Genomic DNA, 7,646 nt, shown 5'->3' with positions numbered 1-7,646 from the left:
ATATATATATATATATATATATATATATATATATATTTGAAGTTTTAAAAGTAATAAAATAATCATTAATGTTATAGAAAGTAATAAAACAATTATTTAATAGTTAAATTTCATTATGCGATTAATGATAATCTGATATAATAGATGACGTAATATTTTTTTTAATAAATTAATATTTACCAATATAATAATTACACGAAATAAAATTATAATAATATAAGTTTTATAATGTTACCTATAACAAGGATTGAAATTATTATAATGATATATTAATTATTGTCTAAATTATAGAGTGTTGTAAGAATATTTATAAAAATGTTATTTTATAGAATATTTTATAAAATTTTATAATTATATTAATTTTAATACAAAGTATAAAATGTTATAAATATAATAATATATATATATATTATAAAAACAAAAAAGAACCCAGTTTGTTGGATAAATAGCATTTCAATATATCTCTTCAGAATAAACGAGTTCGAAAAATGACTAATTTGAAAGGTTCATCGCGATTTATTCTTTTCCATCTTCACTGCACCATTTGTTGATGGGACCAAATAGATTGTGGCAATGGTAAGCGATTCACCCTTATAGTTTGAGTAGAGAGTCACAGACGGTGACATGTCGACTGCTATTACAACAACAACAACAACAAAACCCAATTCCCATATGCAATGGGGTAAGGGGGAGGTAGGGTAGTAGGCTGCCCCCAAAGCCAGGTTGAGAGTAGCTTCCGTAGAAGACCTCCGGCAGTCAGAAAATTAAAAATATAGATAAAATGCAAAGCATGTATAAATAAATACATAAATACATAGTTGAACAATATTCATATGCAGTCATAAATATCATTAATATTATATGCGCGTTTGAAATGGGAAGTAATCCCTGCAAATAAATCCCTGCGAAAAAATCTATGCATATAGACAGAAACGTAAGACCCGACTAAATTTAAAAGTGAATAGAATATTACACAGAAGTCCACGATAGCAAGCCCAGTTCTAAGCCTACATAAATACCAATAACAGAAACGTATAAAAAGTAGAATTCATGGAAATTACTACAAAGGCATTAAAAGAAGACAGAGATGATACACCCTAGAGATGTGACCCACACTACTCGACTACCCTAGTCTTTAGTCTCCATACTTTCCTATCAGAGGTCATGTCCTCGGTAAGGGTTAAATCCATCAAATCAGATCTCAAGCAGTCTTCCCACTTCCGCCTTGGTCGTCCTCTCCTTCTGGCACCGTCGACTGTAATCGACTCTACCCTCCTGACCGCATCCGACGGTAGTCGCCTAAGGACATGCCCAAACCACCGTAGTCTTCTCTCCCTCAATTTTTCAGAAACATGCACCACCCCCAAGGCCATCCTAATAGTAGAGTTTGTTGTCATATCCCACAGAGTCCTACCGCAAGTCCATCGAAGCATTTTCATTTCTGCAGCCTCTATCCTCCTTACATGATCCTTCTTGGTTGCCCAACATTCTGATCCATACAACAACGATGGTCTTATTGCCATTCTATAAAATTTTCCCTTAAGTTTTAGAGGCACCTTCTTGTCACACAAAACTCCAGTAGCAGCCCTCCACTTGTTCTAGGGGTATATATTGATTTTTAGTGTTGGTATCTATACATGACTATTTAAAGATTGACAGAATAGATAGATATGATAGACCTGGTCTATTTTCAACTGATTTTAACTTTGAAATATCACATAAAGTTTATAAAAAATTATGTCAAAGGATTATAGTTTCTCAACGACCATAGGACTTCAGGTCCTATATGTTATTTTCAAAGATATTCTTCTATAGGGGCTTCCCTATAAAGATGCTACTCGAAAGCTTTAGTACGCGAAACAAATAAGATTCAAAAGTGGTATAACAAGCTTCAAACAATGTAGTTGAATTGTGGGTTGTTCCTGATGACCTCTTTTTCGTAAAGAAATTTATTCTTTCCAATTCCATTATTGAAGTTCACTCTACCTCCATTATAAGTTATACTTCTTCTGAAAATTCTAATAATTTAGTCCTTCAACCTTTGATTGATTACAATGAAAATATCTTGAAGGCCTTTTGACTAGTGAAGATTATGCAAATCTTCTTTGAAGGCGATAATTATGTTTATATCTTGTTTAGAAAGGATAGTAACCCTAATATGCTTTATAATTGGGATCTTAGAATCCCTTTTGAGGATTATGTTGGTAATTTTGATCTGATTTAAACTAATTATATAGTTAAGTGGTCATATTGGCGAAATTTTGAAAATGTTGGCCATATCGACATCAACCTCATAGTTAGGTGGTCATTCAAGTAGTTTATCCAAAAATATAAGTTTGATATACTAATTATATTAATTATACGTTAAATTTATTTTTTCTCAAAAGTTAAATAATGTAACGATTAAAATATTTCTATAGATTTTCATTTAAATATTTGTTATTTAGTATTAAAGTTTAACTTGTTGAAAAGAATATATATCACAAGAATAATTTGGTAAAATATGCATTCAAGTAATTTTAATTTCTTCAACCAAACATTATAATCTTACATTCATGCTAAATAAACCAAACAAAATAATACAATATTCCCAAAGTAATTTACATTTCAATAATCTTATTCCAAAGATAATCTTGTGTTTCGTGAACCAAATATCTTCTAGTAAATAAAAAGATGTTAAAAAGTAAGGGTAAATATGTGTTTAGTACCTCAACTATTTGTTTTGATCCGTTTTAGTACCTAAACTTTAATTATTATTTTTCAAAATCAAACATAACATTTAGTTTTTGTTTCATTTTAGTATCTAGCCGTTAAAAACTTAATAGACAGACTCGCCAGTCGTTGCGTCTACAGTCGCTGGCCATCACATCCATTGACCGATGCAACTTTTCATCATATACTTTTTCGATCTCTAAACACGAATCTGACCTCCATTTTACCGAGAAACGCCTCAATCCCCCAAAATTGATGATGAACTCTTCGATTTTTATCATATGATCTCCATAGTCCACCATCCGATGGGCATGAAATTGGACTATATTGGTGGACTCGTCATTCTTTCATGGTCCACCATTCAAATTGATCGTTTGTCATACGAAGCTATATTACGTACGTCCGTCCGTTAAGTTTTTAACCAGAATATTAAAATGAAACAAAAACTAAATGTTAGGTATGATTTTTTTAAATGAAAGATTAGATACTTAAACGAACTGAAACTGATAGTTTAAGTACTGAATCGTAGTTTATTCTAAAAAATAAAAAAATGGGTTCTAATATAATAAATCCTTTTTCATGATGTTATTTGGTTAAAAAACCAAAAAAGAAAACCGATAGATAGCATGTATTATCCAAAAATGATTTTGGACCGTTGGATGGTTTTGAGAATCATAGAATAAGTAGGGAGTTGAAAACCAGCAGGCAGCAGCAACGTGGAACACGTGGGGCTAACTCTACGGCAGCAAATGTCGTTGACCAAAAACAGTAAAAAGTTGAAGTTTTCCTACACGTTTGTTTAAGAGAAACGACGACCCGTCAACACAAAGTAAATGTTTTAGTCAACGAAGGAATCAGAGTAAGAATTTAAATGGTCGTGATCGTAATAGCGTATCATGTGATATTATTATTGTATGATCATAATATTTATAATTATTATCCCGGTCAGAGAATTTAGAGGAGTCGTTTCAACTTTACTTACCGCCCAATTCCCTTCAACTCCTCTGTCTATATAAATGCAACCTCCCTGTCTTCTTTCTCCCTGCAAACCCCATAAAACAAAACCCAGTAAAGTCTTCTCTCTGCCTTCTTCTTTCTTCTCTCTTCAACTGCAAAAGGTTTGCTTCGCTTGATTGTTATTCACCATGGAAACTCAAAATTTTGTCTTAAACGGAGGGATCAAGATGCCCATTGGCTTCAGATTCCACCCTACAGATGAAGAGCTCGTGGTTCATTACTTGATAGAAAGGCTTTCAGTCTTCCCTTACCTGCTTCCATCATTTCTGAGTTCAAGCGTTCTCCAAACTGATCCTCGGAACTTACCAGGTCAGCTTCCCTCAACAATATAAATTGCAGTTTGATTCATAAAGTGTGTTAATATTCGTGGGTTTTCACTTTCAGGTGATCTGAATGAAAAGAGGTATTTCTTTAGCAGAAGATACGGCGATGAAAGCAACAAGAAACGCAAGAGAGTTGCTGGGTGTGGCTACTGGAAGCCCATAGGCAAAGAGAAATCAATTTTAGCGTATGGGACCAATCAAGTTGTTGGGATGAGAAAAGCTTTGACTTTCTGTCAAAGGAAACGTTCTAATAAGACCAACACCCGATCGCCTCGTCGGCTCCGGGGCAACTCAGGTGAACATAATCTACAGACATACTAACTTGCTTTATCAGGTTCTTTTTCTCATTAGAATCGTTATTTAGGTATGAGTTTTTCCATATCTGCAGATGGAATTGGCTGGAGATTGGTCAGTTTTCCAAGTGTTTCATAGGAAAAGAAAAGTTAAAAAACAGGTAGCGAAGATGCCTAGCTGTATTGATTTGACAGTGGAAGACAGCTCCATGTTTGCTCCACCTCAACCTACTTCACCAAGTTCAAGTGAACTTACAGAGGTTTCACTCAATGGATTAGATGAGGAAGAAAGCAGTGGTGCTTTGCTTACTGCCTATTCAAACCCTTGTATCAGAAAGTAGTGAAAAACAGTTCACTAAGCTTTGTATTACAATCTATTTCTATTTGCTGGTGTGCAAGAAATGAGAAATGGGCAAAACAAATAGGAAAATTAATTGTGTTTTTTAGCAAAATCCCAAACCTTCTACTTATAAAAATAATTCCTTGATGTCCCAAATGATAATGATATGGAAAAAAAAAATGATAAAAAACAATATATGAGTACGAATGACCTCAGTGATAAAAATGATTATTATTCATTTATGTTTCGGGTTCTAAAGCTATAAATACTAAGATCATAAAACGTTTAATGTTAAATAATTAATAATTTTCTTTAAACATGCATTAACTTATATTTATCTTGTATTAATAAAAAAACACAAATCAATAGATGATTATCGTGGTTGGTGGGGGGGGGGGGTTGGCACAAATTATTTCTCAGTATCTAAGTTTTAATTATCAAAAGGGCAACGATTCGTCAGGCAGAAAGTTGACCAAAAGAAGATGCAAAATATGAAAAATTATTTAAAAAAAGGCATCCAAGGAAATAGGTTGTGAATCTATTGTAATTACCTTGTAATAACATAAATTAATCAGAAAATGTATATGTAGACATTCATTTTCGTCTATTATTTTTTTATATATATTATATAGGTAAAATGATTTTGAAATATATAATATATAGTTTTGAAACATTTTTGAAAACATATATTATATAGTTTTGAAAACATTTTTAAAATATATATAATATATAGTTTTTGAAAACATATATATTATATAGTTTTGAAAACATTTTTGAAAACATATATGTAATATATAGTTTTTTAAAACATTTTGAAAATATATATTATATAACTTTTTAAAACATTTTGAAAACTTATATAATATATGGTTTTAAAAACATTTTCTTGAAAAATTATATAAAATATAGTTTTAAAAATATTTTTTGAAAGCTTATATAATATTTTTAAAATCATTTTTGAAAACTATATGAGATATAGTTTTGAAAACTTTTAAAAAATAATATATAGTTTAAAAATATATTTGAAGTATATATTATATAGTTTATATTATATTATTAATTAGTATATTATTATTGTTATTATTATTTTATTTGTTTGTTTTATTAATTATTTTTTCCTTTTTTCAAAATTTTGTCCAGGTCCAATATTTCGGTCCAGAACAAAGGGTTGCCTAACCAGTTTGGGGCCTGATCTAGCCCAAGCAGGTTAGGGTTTGCAAAACCCTAACAAGATGGGTAACATGTCAACACAAGCGTCGTATGGAGGGGGTTAAAGGGCACACATGCAACACACGTCATCAACACACGTAAGAACGACCGGCCGAGATCTCGGGACTGAACCATCCTAGGATTTTCGGCCCAATGATGACCTCAACGTGACCAATGAACCATCAACAACAAGCCAACCCATCAACCACAGTATACACCAAGTATCATCGAGAACAAGAACGATCAGCATAGTAAGCCAAACACAGAACCATCAATAGAGAACAACATCGGGAACCAACGGTGACCAACACAGATAGAAACCAAACACACGGTACCACAACAACCAACAACAAATCTACACAAAACAAAACAAACAGTCGACTGAAACCGAAGATAACCACCAAGTAAATCCAACAAAAAACCCACATGCAAAAGCAACCAATAGAGTAAAAAATTAGTGCACGAGACTTTTGGCTTAGATTACGTTGGTGGGGGCATTTTTTGGGAGTTTGGGCTTCAGTTTTGGGTTGAGGGCGTTGAGAGGGAGCATTGAGGGTGTTTTTGCTTTTTTGACCACCGCTGGCGGCAGCAGTTGACGGTAGACGGTCGTTGTCGGTTTCCCTCCGATGAGAGAGGCTAGAGAAAAGCGAGAGAAACTTGTTCTCCCATTTTTCAGAGAGAGAAATAATGGTAATCAAATGAGGGAGATAAAGAAACAATGCTAGATTTTGGGGGTTATATACAAAATGTAAAATTGCGTCGTTTTGGCCTCTACTACCCATGCTTTCGAGCCTTAAAAGGGATAATGCCCCTTTTGGTCCTTTGGGTATGTAAGTTGTTGTTTCAGTTCAGAATGGAAAGGAAAATTGATGTTTTTGATCCTTTTATGTTTCTATTGCTATGATTTGGTCACTAATTTGGTATGAAGGTTTAGGTTAAATTATCATTTAGTCCCCAACCCTTTTATTATTATTATTATTTTTTCTCATTTTTTCATTTCATTTCATTTCATTTTTATTTTTATTTTATTTTTTTTATTTTTATTTTTATTTTTTCCTTTCTAAAATTTAACATTTTTGTTACGTTTTTAAACATTTTTCACTTTTTTTCTTTCTTTGATTTAGTCATTTATTTATTTATTTATTTTTCTTTTTATTTAAGTAATTTTTATTCGATATTTCCTTTGTTTTACTCTCTAACATTTTTTCCCTCAGTGGTAATTTTAATCAATCGAAGGTAAGTAAATCGAATCGAATGTTTTAAATTTCAATTTAAATTTAATTTCCGCAAATAAAGACAACCGAAAATTAATTGGTACCAAAAGGGTGGTTCAAGGGTGCTAACCCTTCTTTGACTGTAACCGACTCCTAAACCCGACACATTTATGGTAAAATACAGACCATGTAATATGGTGTCCGACCCACCATCGTTTGAAAATGGTTGGTGGCGACTCCTAATCATTTAATTTAAGTCAAAACCCAATTCCGAGTCCAACCAAAAGACGACCGTGACAGTTTGGCGACTCCGCTGGGGACAGGTAAGTCAGTCAGGCCAGAATTAATTTTCGATTGTCTTTTTATGCGAAAATAGTAAACTTAAATTTTAATTCGATTACATTATTTACCTTTGATTATTTTTCAAATAAATAGTTGTACTGAATTTTTTTATGATTTCAGATTTTTAAAAGTTTCTATCTCTGGCTCTATACCCAAGCTCCAAACCTGTCTTAAGGGGGGTTGAAATAGACGCTCT

General features: G+C 32.3%; 1 pseudogene; it reads left to right on the top strand.

Moving 5' to 3' along the window:
* The first annotated feature begins 3,842 nt into the window (after window positions 1–3,842).
* LOC120138469 lies at window positions 3,843–4,388 on the top strand (annotated as a pseudogene).
* Window positions 4,389–7,646: the final 3,258 nt, after the last annotated feature.

The sequence above is a fragment of the Hibiscus syriacus genome, unplaced genomic scaffold (assembly GCF_006381635.1).
Source record: "Hibiscus syriacus cultivar Baekdansim isolate YM2019G1 unplaced genomic scaffold, ASM638163v2 tig00110694_pilon, whole genome shotgun sequence".
NCBI lineage: Eukaryota > Viridiplantae > Streptophyta > Magnoliopsida > Malvales > Malvaceae > Hibiscus > Hibiscus syriacus.
This window is presented reverse-complemented; position numbering and strand designations above follow the sequence as displayed.